Below are 17,713 nucleotides of genomic sequence, written 5' to 3'. Positions count from 1 at the left end.
ACATAATCCAAGATCTCCTCCATGTCTCTTTTAATGTAGTCCAGGAAGGTACATCTCAGGTCATTCACGCCCACAAGTACAATGACCGAGTCATATTTGCACCTGTTGTTGAGGGACCTGAGTGCACGCATCATACCTATCAACCTGGAAACATCAAAAATCTGGACAAAGGCCCATGAAAAATAGATACAAATCTGTATGCTGATTAAAATAAAATTTGCATACATAATTGTGTAACCCCACCCACTCCAATGGAATTGTGGGATACCAACTTTCAAATGCAAACTCAAGAACAGACAACCAAAATATGGCCCCAGAGAACCCCTGCAGCCATTTCAATGTCCCATTACTTTGTTATTTCATCCCATTTACCATAAACACTGTAATGTGCATACTGCTTTACTTCTACAATGATTATTTGGATTTAGGGTTACCACCTGTCCCACTTTGAGAGGGACAGTCCCTCTTTCGGCAGTTGCGTCCTGACAAAAAATATTAAAAAGGGCAAATGTCCTGAGATTGTAGGACATAATTGTGTCCCATATTTTATATAATAGTTGCATAAAATAGTTATTTCTGTATCTAAAATACCTAAATGTTACAAGAAACATAATAAACAACTAAACTGCTACAAGAATAAGCTTTTATTTAGGAAAAAAAAGTTAAGTTCTATCCTTTGTACTGACCGTGGGTATGTGTCAGCCTGTAAAATCTGATGTGTGTCCCGAAAATGTCCCACTTTGGCCATTTGAAAAGGTGGCAACCCTATTTGGATTTTATTTTACATTTTATAACACAAACAGTAATAGAAATCTGCTAAACAAAGCAATACAGTCTCACAATGAAAATAGACTTAGCATTAAAACTTCTCTGCCCTTGAAACTCAAATTCATTGAAACAGCATTGAAATCCACATCCAAAGAGAATGCATCTGGCCAGTGGTGGATAAAGATTACCTTTGAGCTGTTTCCAAATCATAGGTCCCTTGCACACAGAACATACATGTGTTCTTTGATTACACTTTCCTTACTGTATTAAATTATATTCCTTGTACAATACAGCACACTTAGAGCGTGTTTTAAATTTATTGTTTTGAATATTTTTCCAGTAAGCAATGAAACAAGATGCATGAACCAATAATGACAAAACTGCCCAATTCAGAACATTTCCATCATAAAAGTCTACTCAAACCTCTACAGTCCACTAGTTTCATAAATATGCACAATCTCTGTAGAAGTAAATTTCATCTGGAATTTTCTAAATAATTCTACATTACAGAGATCAGTAACTAATGAAGAGATTGCTGCTAGCAAACAACTTTATATTTCAATTGTTTCATCTACAAGTAAAGTGTCTGTTGTCCTTGAATAATAAATTGCCTATGTTACATTAAAAAAATAAGCTAGCAATATTTCAATAGGGAATGGATGACAAACTGATAACAGGTTCATAGTTACTAGGTATCTCCACCAAAGGAAGACATTCTCAGGACTGCAGCATCCATCCCCTTTAAAAGTACAACGTAGTACAGTATCAGCAATCCATCTACATACTGTGGGAGTAGAACTCACAGCCTTCTGTAGCAAAAGTAAATATACTACCTGTTATGCTCTATACACACACACACACACACACACACACACACACACACACACACACACACACACACACACACACACGCACACAAGCACACACTGTGGACAATCTAAAACTGCAGTAACAGTTGACTGAATTATGAGGGGAAATGAATGCACACACCCTTAAATCTAAATACAACACACAGTATGAAATACAATTTATAGGGAAATAATACACACAAATGCAGCATTAAACTAAATGCATACCTCTCAACTGTACAGATTCCATTTCATAAAATGGTGGTTTTCTGTCAAATTAGCGGCAAGTTAGAGACTGAACTTAGAAAATAAAGACAGACATTTGAGTTTCAGACTTCATACCCTTTAGAAAATTCAAACAAATGCAAAGCCTGTTATTCTAGCTACTTTCTGAGTTTATAAGAGCAATATTTAAAAATTGTCCCCATTTTTGGGCCTTTATCCCACTTTTATTGATGGCTTTGTCCAGATTTCATGCTCTAAGAGGTCATTGAGCGGTATGGCAGCAGAGATAGACTGACATGCACACACACCTCTTGGTCAGCAGTGAAATATACAATATCTCTTGGCCAGCAGTGGACTTACAAATAAAAATGCACAGTAACAAATGGACTTAACTTACACATTAATATAAATGCAGCAGCAATAGACTAAAAGAATGAACTTAAAACTGCAGTAATGATATAGACTGAAAGAATGAACTTAAAACTGCAGTAACGTTGAATTATAACGGAATACAAATGCACAAGAACATTGAAAACCACAGTAACAGTTGAATTCTAAGTGAAATGAGCTACACACACACACACACACACACACACACACACACACACACCTAAATCTAAATGCAGCAAAAAAAAACTGTATCTGCTTGCACAGTAAACTAAACAAATAAATACAGCAGCGATAGTCTGAATCCCGTGGACTTAGCGGTTGAATTATATGGGAGTTGCACATCGCCTGGAAAAGTATATTTGAGGCAAGCGTGTCCAACACAGAGCATTTACCCACAAACTCTCTGTTTGTGACTGTGAATGTTGGGCATTTGAGACCATATTTCGGAAAACATTGCATTACGTTATTTGTACATGTTTTATGGTTTCGTTTTAAATCCCATTTAGACTGAATAAATGGTTCTTTCTAGCTACAACAGTGGACAACACCAAGACATTGTAGGGATTTATATGTCTCTGTAAAACTAACCTATGAATGGAACACATTTCTAATTTTGAGATAATACGCAAGTACCTTTATTCATTTACTTATTTATTTTTTGTTGTTGTTGAATTTCTGTTGGTGGCATGTTTAAATATGCATTTTTTAAATGAAAGCAGAATTAGCTGAGTGACAACCACATTTATAACACATTTGAACAAATTGCTCCAGTCCTGCCCACAAAGTACAGAAGGTGTTCAGTGAGAGGAAGTTAGTGATAGCTTCTCCGCTTTCATTCAAATCAAACCGTTATGTTGTGCTGTATAGATGATGCATGCACTCCCCTAAACTGGCTTGCTTCTTACTGCGTGCTTCCTTAAGTTAACAACATTTCCAAGTGAATATGAATGGAGAGGAGACACATAAATACAACACAAAAATGGGTCATCACCGGACAGCCAGCTGTGCCTGACAGTATGCGATCTGGCCCCCAGTTTGCACAGTTTAACTAATTATATGGCAGTAGGATAACTACAGACTTTTATGAATTCTGCCATCAAACAAGATCTTAGAAGTTTCCTAAACAGTAAATCCCTTAGGTGAGTCTTAGCTTGCACATTCACTTTCCAGATAAACTAAGTAACAGCTACAAATGCAATAATATAAATCTGTGAAACAGTTACACAATTGCACACACAGTTGTACAGTTCTTGGCTGCCAGCAGATGCATAAAATAATGCAATGTGAGCCAGAACACAACAAATAATAACAGCTGTTCATTGGACTTACCTGGAGGACTCTGCAAAATTTAAATTATGCCGCCCGCCATCGCTATTATAGTCCCTATTTCCTCCAAGTCCAACAACAAGTAGTAGCTGATGTCATCATGCATGCCCCTATGGGCTGGTGATGCGTACTGGCATCAACCAAAGATTTAAAGTGGTAACAACTGGTAATAAAAAAAAAAAAAAAAAGCCAGGAAATTCAGAAATCAAGGGCTGCCACTCGGGAATTGTGGAACCCCATTATTGGGACCTCAAAACTGGTAAAAACTTTTAGTTATGTACTTACCATAATGATAGATGTATGCGATCCATCTCACCTACATTCGTAACTGATGGGCTCGGAGCTGAGAAACGGCTCCGACTCAGACGATAAACTAGCACGAAGTCTCTGATTGGCTGGGCCAACCCCTCTATCCCAGGATGCACCACACCCAAGCCCCCAGATCTTGTTTGCCCCACACAAACTCTCCCTCGCATGCACTCAACTCATGTAGATACGTGATCCAGAGAGAAGAAATTAGACCTTTAGTGGAAACCCCAAAAATGTTTCCTCCAAATCCTTCAGGTAGGGGGCAGGAGGGGGGTATATACAAATGTAGGCGAGATGGATCGCATACATCTATCATTATGGTAACATAACTAAAAGATGTAGTGCGATCCTATCTCGCCTACATTCGTAACTGATGGGACCGCGTCCCTAGCACCTATATCCTGGGAGGCTCACTGGAAAAAACACTCCTGAGCACTGTGGAACCAAAAGATGCCCAACCTCTGGACATCAAGTCTAATTTGTAAGGAGAAGCAAAGGTGTGTGGAGAAGACCAAGTGGCAGCAGCACAAATTTCATCCACAGACAGTCTGGAGTGGAAAGCTGTTGAAGTTGCCATGTCCCTAGTAGAATGAGCTCTAACTGGGAATGGAAGGGACCTTCCTGTTGATGAATAAATGAAGGACACGCAATCCATGATCCATCTGGCGATTGTGGCCTTAGTGACTGGTTTGCCAATTTTGTTATCTGCAAAGGCAACAAATAGTTGATCTGATTTTCTGTCCTGCTGTGTCCTATCCAGATAGAAACGTAATTGTCTATGCACATCCAACTGGTGAAATCTGTATTCTGCATCGTTGGAAAAATCGGGAAAGAAGACTGGAAGCTCAATAGATTGTTGAAGGTGAAGAGCAGAAGAAACGTTAGGGAGAAAGGATGGATTTAATCTCAGGGATACTCTGACCCTATGCAAAATGAGATAAGGAGGCTTGGCAGAAAGGGCTTGAAGTTCTGAAACCCTTCTGGCTGAAGTAATAGCTACCAAAAATGCGGTCTTCCATGACAAGAATTTTTTCTCACAAGTTGTTGCTGGTTCGAAAGGAGGGGACGTCAAGGCACCAAGGACCACATTCAAATCCCATGGCAAAACTGGATGCGATATAGGGGGACGAAGCAACCACACTCCTTTAAGAAAGGCCTTGCACAATTTGTGACTCATGAGCGAAGGATCAAAGGCAACATGGAAATTGGAAATTGCTGCTAATTGTACCTTCAGCGTAGAAACGGTGGAACCTTGGCTAAAAAGAGAAGCCAAAAAATCCAGAACCACGGAAACGGGGGCTGTCAGGGGATCAAGGTTATGCCGCTGGGCCCAAATAGCAAATCTCTTCCATTTGCTAAAGTAAATACCCTTGGTAGAAGGCTTATGCGAAGAGGACAATATTCAAACCACCTCAGGTGAAAACGCCTGTTGCCTGACTAAGATTGGAAGCGGAGCAGCCAAGCCGCCAGTTTGAGAGTCCGTAAAGACGGATGGGCCTGCCCCGACTGATGAGTCAGGAGGTCCGGCATTGGATTCAGGATCCAGGGGCTGTCCACCGCATACTTCTGCAGGAATGGAAACCACACTTGATGGGGCCAGAATGGGGCTATCAGGATTATGGTGCTTCCCAGACGGATCGCCTTCTGAATCAGTCTGGGCAGTAGAGGAAGTGGGTGGAAGGCATAGAGTAGACCGGAGGGCCATTTGTGGACCAGCACATCCCTGGGTTCTTCCCCTTGAGCAGGGATCAAGGAGAAGTAGTTGTCGCACTTTGCATTCAGCAGACTGATGAATAGGTCGCAGCAAGGCAACCGATCTGCCACTTGATCATTCAGGGACCATTCGTGGGGCATCAGGATGTCCCTGCTCAGCCTGTCCACTATAACATTGGATTTGCCGGGAATGTGAGTTGCCACTAGAAACCTCTGGGAAGCAATCGCCCATTCCCACACTCTCATGGCTTTTCTGCAAAGGGGGTAAAACCTGGTCCCTCCCTGTTTGTTGAGGTACCAAACCACTGACATATTGTCTGAAAGAATCGCAATCGTCCCCAGTGGGAGAGAGCTGTGTAGTGCCTGCAACGCTAGAAGCACCGCTCTCATTTCCTGGACATTGATATGTAGATGAGTCTCGTGATCTTGCCAAGTGCCTTGGACAGTCCTGCCCAGATAATGCCCCCCCACCCTATCTGGGAGGCATCCGTGGTCACTGTGGCAACGGGGGATGGAGGGTAGAAGGATTTGCCCAGGTTCAGGTTGGAAGAGAGAAGCCAACAGTGAAGATCCCGCCGACACGAGTCCATGATAATTATCGGGTGGGACAACGGAAGTTCCTGGAAGGACCATTGGCTCGATAGGAGCCACTGTAGAATCTGCATGTGCAGTCTTGCCAGCAGAACTAATAGGGTAGAGGCTGCCAAAGATCCTAAGAGTTGAAGGACTAACCTGGCCGGAACTTTCCGACGGGGAAATAGGTCCTTGACTTGGTTCTGTAAAATCCTTATCCTTTCTGTTGGGAGGTAGGCTCGCATTTTTATAGTCTAGCTCTGTGCCTATAAAGGCAACACGCTGTGATGGCAGCAATACAGACTTTTCCCAGTTAAATGTTATGCCTAGCAATTGACCCAATTCAATGGTAGTAGTCACAGCATGAGTGAGTAGATGCTTGGTGGGAGCAGTGAGGTGCCAGTTGTCTAGATACGGAAACACCTGGAATCCAAGACACCTCAGGTGAGCCGTTACCACTGCCAGGCACTTGGTAAACACCCTGGGGGCTGTGGTGAGACCAAAGGGCAGGGCTTGAAACTGGTAGTGACTGGTTCCCAGGCAGAAGCGTAAATGAGTCCTGGATGCCTTGTCTATCTTGATGTGATAATAGGCGTCCTTGAGATCGATGGAGCACATCCAAACTCCTTCTTCCAGCAATGGAAAAATGGATTGGAGCGTGACCATCCAAAACTTGGACTTCTTTATGAAGCGGTTGAGATGGCTGAGATCCAGGATAGGTCTCAAGTCCCCTGTTCATTTTGGCACCAAAAATAATCTTGAGTAAGTTCCTAATCTGGCCTGGCCTTCGGGGACTGGCTGGATGACTCCTTTTTCCAGCAGCTTTACCACTTCTGTAGCTGCTTGAACCCTTTGACTGGGTGGAATGTCCGGGATTTTCCTGGGAGGGGGGGATGAATAAATGGGATGGTGTATCCTCCGGTGATGATCCAGAGCACCCACTGATCCTGAGTGATGGACTCCCAGGCTTTCAGGTGCTCTGAAAATCGATCCCCAACTGGCTCCGGAGATGCACAGTTGGGCCGTCCCTCAGGGACGTTGGAAGAATGAGCCGCAAAAGGATTTGCGGTCTCCTGTGTTGCGGGGGCCTCCGCCGCCTCTAGGGCGACATCTTCCAGAATAACTCCCCCCTCCCCTGCCTCTGGAAGAGGGCTCACCTTGATGAGCCGGGAAAGACCTTTGCGATTTCTTGAACCACATCTTTCCTCCCCCCTGAGCCTTGGGATAAGGTCTCGAGGGAAGCGAAAAACGGGTCCCGTCGGCAGACAAGGTCTTGCCCTCCTGCTCGCATCTAGTGAGGGTGTCCTTCATCTTGGGTCCAAAGAGGGAGGACCCATCAAAGGGGGATCTGTAAAAGAAGACTTAAATGCTTCCGGAAAGTGACACAAGCGCATCCAAGCCTGCCTCCTTAGGGCTATGCCCGAACTCGCTGCTCTACCCGCCCCCTCGGCCGCATATGAAATGAGCCTCATGGACGAGTTAATGACGGATGACAGGGTCAACAGCTGGACGTTGACAGACTGAGCCAACACCTCAGGCACATGTCCCGACAGGGTATCTCCCAACTCCTTCACGAGATCCCTTTGTAGTCTTGTGAAATGGCACAAATAATTCAGTGTCCACAGGGTAAAGGTCGCTGAAGATAGGGTATGCTTCCCGTACCTATCCATGCTCCTAGATTCCTTGTTAGGTGGATGGATAGACGTTGAAGCCTCTGCCACATCCTGTTGACTGGCAGATGCCACCACCATAGCATCTACCGGAACTCCCTTAGTGAGAAATTGCTTATTGGGGGGTGCAGACAAGAATTTATTGGGGTGAGTGGGGACAGGCTCCACAGAGTCAGGGTGTTCCCACACCCTTCGACAAATAATGTCCAGTAACTCGTCGAAGGGTGGAGATACCCAGGAGGCAGAGGGCTGGGCTCCGAAGGCCTTGAGGAACACCGACTCTTCCGCGGAAGGGGCCTTGGAAGGCCAGTCGCCCCTCTGTCTCAAGATCTCTAGTATGTCCGAGAACGAGACATTGGCAGAGGATGACTTAGGGGATCCTTCCGCATCATCCAGATCGGTGTCTAAGGTGACGGACTCGTCTGGGGAGTCCACGTGCTTCCTCTTACACATCTTTTTCCTAGGGGTCTCCGCGGAAGGGGCCTTGGAAGGCCAGTCGCCCCTCTGTCTCAAGATCCTAGTATGTCCGAGAATGAGACATTGTCAGAGGATGACTTAGGGGATCCTTCCGCATCATCCAGATCGGTGTCTAAGGTGACGGACTCGTCTGGGGAGTCCACGTGCTTCCTCTTACACATCTTTATCCTAGGGGTCTCCTCAGGCAAGGACTCTGACAGCCCTTTGGAAACTGGGGGACCACAGAAGGAGGTATCCTCAGGCCTGGGAGCCCCGCTGTTTGAGGACATGGGTGCAACAGAGGCTCCAGTCGACGCCAGGGAAGGAGCTACAGATTCCGGAGAAGTAACTAGGGGCTTTGCCAGTGCACTCCTCATGGCTTCGAGGGTGGGTCCACCAGAGTCTGCTGAATGACCCACCTCCGAGGCCCTGACCATAGTCGGGGCTCCCCTCATCGAAGCACCAAGAGGGAGACTCAGAGCCGAAACCAGAGGCCCCGATGAATCCCCATCAGGCCTGACCGAAGATCCACGAGTACCAGGACCTGTTGAAAGTATCAAGAAGGTCGGACCAGAAGTTGGTGCCGACGGACTAGCAGTGGGTCTCGGAACCAACCCGACAACTTCCCCAGCTCCTGTAAACTCCGGCTCCGATGACCCTAAGGTTGTCGAAGGAGGGAGCAATGATACAGGCAAGGCTGGCTCCATAGCCGACTGGGCTGGAGACGACAGCAATTTGGAAAAGACCGGTGACTGTAGGAGCCTCTGGACGACCCTGTCCGGATCTGAATCAGAGAGCCTAGAGGATTTGGAGGAAACTGAAGGGGCTCAACAAACTGTCTCCATAGGCTCCAAAATCACCGTAGGAGTTCGGCTCCAAATCGGCTCCAACAGCATCGGAGCCGAGGCAGACTCAAGAAACACCGAAACTTCCTTCAGAGCCTATGAAGTAGGAGCCGAAGAAACCAATCCTGGAGCCGACCCTCTGTCTATCGGCTCTGAAGCCATAGGAGCCGAGGGGAGAAATCCCAATTCTGAACCCCTTTCCATCGGCTCCGAAGCCCGTAGAACCGAGGAAGGGGAAGCAGAACTCGGTCTTTCATCTGTCGGCTCCGAGGGCAATGGTGCCGAAGATGAAGACATAGATTTTCCTCTTTTGGCCGGCGGATCCGATGGACTGGTCGGAGCCGATGACCTCTTCTTCTTACCACGAGGCTCTGAGGATAGAAGAACCTCTTCAAAGGAAGGTCTGATTAATCCTCTTAAAATCAGTTTATTTTTTCTCTCCTGGAGGACCCTCGAGGAGAAAGCATGGCAAACACTGCAAGACTCTTGCAAGTGCTTGGCCCCTAGACAGTAAACACAGATGTCATGGCCATCTGTGATAGACATTTTGTATCTGCATTTGGTACAAGCCAGAAGGCTTATGTTCTTTCCCAGACATTTTCACAAAACACACACAGAAGGAGGAAAGGAATGGGGGTAGCTCTAAGTTAAACACTCTAAAGGCAGGGCTAAGGCCCTCTAAGTTAAACAGGCCTAGCCCACCAAACACCTGGAATTTACCACAGAAAACAAACTTTAACCTAAAACAATCAATACACAGTCAGACAACAAGATAGCTATGAAAATAGCTGTTTTTGGTTAATTCTTAAGAAAAAACCCACCAAAAGCCAAAATTTTGACTAAAAAAATAGGGTACTTAGCCACAGCCAACTCGAGACCACGTCGTATCTCTAGAAGTGGCAAACGAGATCTAGATGCTTGGGTGTGGTGCATCCTGGGATAGAGGGGTTGGCTACCCAGCCAATCAGAGAATTCATGCTAGTTTATCGGCCGAGTCGGAGCCGTTTCTTGGCTCCGAGCCCATCAGTTACGAATGTAGGTGAGATAGGGTCACACTGCATCCGAGAGATTTTATATATTTGAGAGGTATGGTATGCGTTATGTGGTGGATTCTGGCACCTGACAGGCAGATGTTACTTTCTCCTTATTCAACCTAGTGAGTAGGACTTTAGTGTGCCTCACTATCAAGTCACCTATGACTAGTGTATTGGGCATGCTGTTTTGCCTTAGGGGCTTTGGTTGAGTGGTTAAGACAATACTACTGAGATTGTTAATGTAGAATGTATTGCAGTTGAGAAATTAATCCCTGTTTGCCACTTATTATTCATATTTACAAATATATGTTTATATTTTCAAAATTGAGAGATTTAAATGCTACTGAGGGGTATGGTATGAAATGTCATTCTGGGAGACATGAAGATTAATTGTCAGTGTCTATTTATATCATTGTATATTGGAGACACTGCTAATTGTTTGCTAGAAATTATGATAACAAACAATATTTCAATATGTATTTAATCCTTCAAAAAATAAGTGATTTACAAACTATTACATGGCACATGACATCAAGTGAAATCTTACATGTTGTTAAAGAAAACTGGCATTGATATTTGCTCTGTAAGTTGTGCATCTTTAGAGATATTCCGTGTTATTCATATTAATAATTATATAATTATGCATATTTTTCATGTTTCTGCAAATATCTCAATAAATATGCACTCACAAAGGATGAAGGTAATGCTACTCAATGCTAGAAGTCTAAACCTCAAAATACACTCTCTCGAGGCACTCCTTAAAATGGAGAACATCGATATCTGTGCAGCAACTGAGACCTGGTTCAAGGCTCCAGAGAGCACCCCTGCAATACCAGGCTACAACTCTTACCACACTTTTCAGCCACCAAACCAGGACTGAAACACTAAAGGTGGAGGAGTGTCCATATTTACCAAGAATATTCACACCACCAGGTTAGTTGCCCAACACAATGCGTCTGAAAGTCTCCAGGTGCAACTAACACTAGGTAAGGCTGCAATCCAAATTGTAGCTTGCTACAGATCCCCCACCATGCCCCAAGATTCTCACTACACCTTTCTAAACATATTGGAAAATATTAAGATAGAACCAAACACCCTAATACTGGGTGACTTTAACTACCCTGCCATTCACTGGGAAATCTACTCATGTACCAACACCTTTGCCCAACGGTTCTTGGAATTCATAAATTCCAATGCCCTGGATCAACTAATCCATAGTCCCACCAGAGGCTCCAATATCCTAGACCTGGTCATTACCAACATGGGAAATTGATGCTCCACACCTATGGTCACCCCCTCGTTAGTCAGGTCTGACCATAAGCTAATCACCCTTAACATCCACATCCCACCCCCACCCCCCCAGTAAGGAAACCTCCTTAAAAAACTTCTCCAAAGCCAACTTCATGCTACTCAAGAAAGAAGTGACAAACTTCATAACACCCATGCTGATGGGAACTGAAAGTTCGACTGCTGAATCCTTCACTAAGGCACTGTACAAGCACATCCACTCATGCATGAATCGTGTCATCCCAAATAGAACCAAGATGCTCTCCTCCAAAAAAAAGGAAGGCAATCTGGTGGTCCCCTGCCATAAACAAACTTTACAACAAAAGGAAGAAACTGTTGCAGAAAAGAGGAAAATCCCAGGATGCAAAAGACTCCCTTACCAGCCTCAGTAAGAAACTGAGATCACTCATAAAATCCTCCAAAGCTAGTTACGAAAATAAAATTGTCAAAGATTCCAAAGACAGCCACAAGGCATTGTATAAATATGTCAAGAATCTAAATGGCAATGCTCAGATCTGCTCTGAGCTAAAACAGAATGGCATTAAATATACTGATCCCAAGTATATTGCCAATATCCTGGCATATCGATTCAGTGCCAACTTCAACCCCTTCTCACCCCCTAAACGGCCCATCTCAATACCGGAAGATTGCCAAATTCTGATAATAATGGCCACAAGGTAAAATACGCACTCTCCAAAGCTAAGAATACAGCATCCATGGGACCAGATGACATCCCAGGCTGTGTACTACATGAACTACAATATGAACTGGCACCTCACCTAAGTTTCATGTTTAATCATAGCCTCACCTCAGGTTTCGTGCCCACTGAGTGACGCAGAGCTACAGTTATCCCACTCCACAAGGGGGGGATCCACCTTGGATCCCAGAAACTACCGTCTCATCAGTCTGACAAGCCTTATCTGCAAGGCCATGGAGCATATTATCATGGAACTTATAAACAAAGACACTGGCAACCTTCAAACTCTGGACTCCACCCAGTTTGGGTTCGTGAAGGGCCGATCATGTCTCCTGAACCTGATTGACTTCTTCAAATTAGTCTCCAGAGCCATGGACAAGGGTAAGGTTGTCCACACAGCCTATCTAGACCTTGCCAAGGCCTTTGACACCATCCCCCACTCTGGAATCATAGATAAACTTACTAAGCTGGGCATTAATCCCTACATCACCCAATGGGTTGCCAACTGGCTTACTGACAGAACCCACACTGTAAAAGTAGCTGACTCCAAATCCAGCTCCAGACAAGTGACAAGTGGAGTACCTCAAGGTTCAGTCCTGGTACTGATCTTGTTTGGCATCTACTTCTCTGAAGTACAGGCCAACACTAAGGGACTCTGGCTAACAAAGTTTGCAGATGACTACAAACTGGGAGCTATTATTGAGTCCCCAAATGATGTGGATACTCTACAAAAGGGCCTTACAGAAACAAATACTTGGTGCCAGAGCCATGGGCTCAAGCTCAATGCCAAGAAATGTATAGTTATCCCCTTTGGGAAAAAACATGTACCCATGAATTACCACATAGGTGGCAGTACACTAAACACCAAAAGTGTGATAAGAGACTTAGGGACACAGGTGAACAGTGGTCTCACCTTCGATAACCACATTGCCACAACATTCAGGAAATCCTTCTATGTGGCACACCTCATCACTAAGGGCTTTTCATCCAGAAAAAAGGAGGTCCTTGTCCCACTGTACTCATCCCTCATTAGATCCATTATAGAATACAATGCCCCATTTGGTATGTACCTCTCAAGACATCTGCAACAACTGGAGGCCACAAAAATACATCACTAAAAGAATCAAATGCCTAAAGCAGATGCCCTATGCTGACCGCCTTATAAAACTCCAGCTATACTCTGTCGCATATCATCTACTCAGAGGCGATCTCTGCTTAACATACAAGGCCATGTCAAACCCAGAGCTGTTGGACATGCTACACTTAAAGAAATCCCAATCCCTCAGAGCCACACGCTCCAGGGATCTAAACCTTGTCGTCACAATAAACAAAACATGCTGGAGGGATAGGTTCCTGACCCAGGGACTCCTCAGACTATGGAATAGACTGCCCATACATGTCAAGCAGAATGCCTCTTTGGCCCTCTTCAAAAGGAACCTTGATGATTGGATGGGAGAAAGGAAATTCACCCCGGGGATCACGTCAGTCACCCTACTAGACAGGGGTCCAGGGAAGTAAATAGTGAGGGAAGAAATAGCCAGGGAATTGTTATGGCTAGGCTTGTATAGGCCCTAGGGCTGATAGCCTAATACCAACCTATGATCCAATGAACCTATGAAAGCTTATGCCTCATTAATGAAAGGGTTCTAACACTATATGTCTAGGTTGTAAAGTTTCAAAGATATCACAATTTATTTGTGAATGTTTAGCAAAAAAATATAATTCTAGGTTTGGCTGCATTATAATGTATTAATGTATTTATGGAAAGACTAAGAATACACCAACCATTATCACTATAAAGAATACTTCTTACTGACAAAATTGCTATTTGCACTGTTTTCATAGCGTCTATTATTCACAAAATATTTACATTTGTGTATTTTATGTTTTTAAGTTGATCTTTCAGACAATACTCTGGAATGTAAGGATGAGTGTAGGCTGTTAGAGGTAAGCCATTCCAATCCACACCTCATAGGTGGTAATGAGTTAATCTTTCATTTTACTATGTTCTTCCATGTTCTGAAAAATAAATTCCCCTATGCCCTTGTACTTTTAGGTGAGTTATCCACTTCCTGTTACCTTTTTAGGTTTCTATTCTTGTTTTGCTGGTCTGGCTCACAGCCTGTCAGACTCCAGTGCCATTATTAGGGTCTATATCATAACTTTGAAGATTGAAAACTTTGAAAGTTAAAATATCAAACCCAAAATATCGAATGATGAAAATAGCGAAGCCCCAAAACATCAAAATCTTACCTAGGGCAAGATTTCGGTGGGCCGTTCTGTGGATTTGCCATTTCCTATACTGTGGTGTGAGAGTTACGGATCTTAGGGTTAGGGTGCGGGTTAAAGTAAGTGGATAGTTAGTAATGTATGTATGGTGTAGTGTTATGCTTTGTTAACTGTATGTGTGTGTATTAATTAGTTTGTTTGTGTATAGATTCGTAGGGTATGTGCATGATAGTTACGGACCTTAGGGTTAGTGTGCGGGTTAAGGTAAGTGGATAGTTAGTAATGTATGTATGGTTTAGTGTGGGGTTGGGTTTTGTTAACTGTATGTGTGTGGTTTATTTATTTTGGTGTGCCTGTGTTTTGTGTATGTTTCTCGGAACAACAATTTTTTTTCCATGGAAAAGAAAATCGCTGTTCTGAACGTTTGATGTTATCAATATTCTAAATTCCAAGTTCGGACTTATGGTGTTCAATATTTTGGAATTTTGAATATATGATATAGACCCCCATTATTACATCTCTTAGGAGGATGATGATGATGACAGTAAGTATTTTCTATGCTATGTCTAGTCATCTGGGCTATAATTACTGGGCCTTAACTTGTTAAAGCCAGAACATTACCTCTTTATACACCTGCTGCCACTTCATTTGCAGCAGTCAAAAGTATTCTACTATTTTATTTTCCACCATTAGAGCATAACATTTTTTTTTCATGTCTTGGTCTTGGGTACTGAACTACACTTTTGTATAGTGAAGAAGTTATGCTGAAAAATATAGCCTACTGGACAACACTTTTGAATGTAAGCTGGTGGTGCAGTGGTGCAGTGGTTAATGTTGTCACCTCATACCAAGAGGTTCGACGGTTTGATTCTTGGCTGGGATCCCTTCTGTGCAGAGTTTGCATGTTCTCCTTGCATTCACGTGAGTTTTCTCCCACAATCCAAAGACATGAATCTGGAGTGTTTCTCCCTGGGCCTCCACTGAAAATAGGCTCTGTCCTAGTTGGGCTTTCCCAGTCAACAAATAAAAAAAAAATGTTGGTTATGTTGCATGGTAAAACTGCATTTTCAAAAAACTAGATTTATTAGTTTCTTATCAAAAAGTAATAACTGATGAAGATTCTTAATATTATGTGACAATAAAGATGCACAATACTCTGTTTAAATGTAAGATTGTCATTCAACATACATTCCACACCATCTATTTTTCAAGAATACTAGAAAATATATTCAAGGATGTGAAGGTGTCTATGTAAGACGAATTGCTGATTACTGGAAAAATGTAAAGTGTTCCTCTGAGCTATTTACATGAAATGCTATAATGACGTGGAAATATGTAGATTAAGAGCATAAAACCTAGATATGTGTCTATCAAATTAAAGGTGAATGTCTAGGATGTATTCAGGAAGAGAAAGGAAAGGAAAAGGAAGGGAAGGGAAAGGAAAGGAAAGAGAAAGGAAGGGAAAGGAAAGGAAAGATAAAAGAAAGGAAAGGGAAAGGAAAGGAAAGAGAAATGAAAGGGAAAAGAAAGGAAAGGGAAAGGAAAGAGAAATGAAAGGAAAGAAAAGGAAAGGAAAGGGAAAGGAAAGAGAAAGGAAAGGAAAAGAAAATGAAAGGAAAGAGAAAGGAAAGGAAAGGGAAAGGAAAGGAAAAAGAAAGGAAAGGAAAGAGAAATGAAAGGGAAAAGAAAGGAAAGGGAAAGGAAAGAGAAAGGAAAGGAAAGTAAAGGAAAGGAAAGGGAAAGGAAAGAAAAAGGAAAAGGAAAAGGAAAGGAAAGGAAAGGAAATAGAAAGGAAAGGGAAAGGAAAGGAAAGAGAAAGGAAAGGAAAAGAAAGGGAAAGGAAAGGAAAGGGAAAGGAAAGACATATACCATTTAACAGACATGGTGTAAATCAATTATGAGGTGCCCCCTACCACTATTCCATACATTTTGCAAATATTTCTTGGCCTGGTTATTTATTCAGGAAAGTTTTTGCTGCTAAAAGTACAGTGTTAGCCCGAAGCAAAGCATTTAAAATGACTTTAGCAAAGTGCTTTCAGAAAAAGTAAAGACATGCTGCCTTAAGATAATACAGTCACTAAATGCAACCAAGAATTACCAGTAGTGTTTGTTTCTTGTGAAGCTCCGGTTTATGGTATAGATGCAGTGATTTAAGATGTCATGCTTTATAAAATAAATAATCATTTATGCATGAGTACCTCTTACTGTTAATAAAAAACATTATTTCAAATTGAGAAAAATATGCTTCCTTTAATTTTTTGGGGAAAAAAGAATTATCAGTGCTTCAGGGGTAGAACTTCTATGATAGTACTACAATAGGCCTTTATTAGCATTGTTCATAAACACTTTCACATTTGCAGGGCATGCTATATACAAAAAAACTGTGGCTATTCAAAATAAAGATTTCTTAATCATACAAGCACGCACACACACACACACACACACACACACACACACACACACACACACACACACACACACGTTATGTATAATGACAGGTAAGGGGTGCCAATCTTGGAAATTAAGAATAGCTCCCCTAATCAGAGTATTTCTGAGCAAATAAGATAGAGTTGATAACATAGTTTATTGTTTACCATTTGTTAACAAAACAATGCCACTGAGTATTTTATACTGCCATTTTAAGGACTTTCTGGAAACTGGTTATATATGAAATATGCCTAATTTCTTGGGGGATTTTATTATAGTTTGTTGAAGCCTGTTTAGAAAAAGCTTTTTTTTCTGCAGTGATCACTGTATAGCAAGGAATTAGTCAATTATCTATATTTTTAAGGGATTAGTAAGAGCCACTGAACAGGAGATACTTAGTATGGGAAGGGCAGAAGTTGTCATTTAGCAGTATGAAAGTCGGGGCATTTAATTTGAAGGAATCTTTACTATTTACTTGCCATCATTTATACTTATTTGTTTGTAAAACTGATGCTCACTCTATTGGTTGAGGTGTATAAACCTAAGTATTTTGTTCTATGCATTTTGAAGGACATTTAAGTTTAATGTGGGAATTTAAGTCAATAAGATTGAGGAACCATTCCACTTTATAGCAGCAACCAATGTCTGGGTGTGGTCTATTGAAAATTTACCCATGGTTGGTGTGGCTTAATCACGTGGGTGAAGCCTGAGTGATTAAACAAAGGCAACCGTAGGCAAATCTTCAATATATCACACCCAGGAGTTAGTTACTGCTGTTATACAATGACATTATTTAAGAAAAAAATACTTACTTTTCTTAAATAATGTCTTTGTATAACAGATCTGTGGTGTTCTTCTACTTTCTTTAGGTATCCTGCTGCTTTTATTATATACTGCACATGCGCATGGAACTTGC

This window comes from Protopterus annectens, chromosome 6.part0 (assembly GCF_019279795.1).
Source record: "Protopterus annectens isolate FY-2018-M chromosome 6.part0, PAN1.0, whole genome shotgun sequence".
Taxonomy (NCBI): Eukaryota; Metazoa; Chordata; order Ceratodontiformes; family Protopteridae; genus Protopterus; species Protopterus annectens.
Note: the sequence above shows the minus strand (reverse complement) of the source record.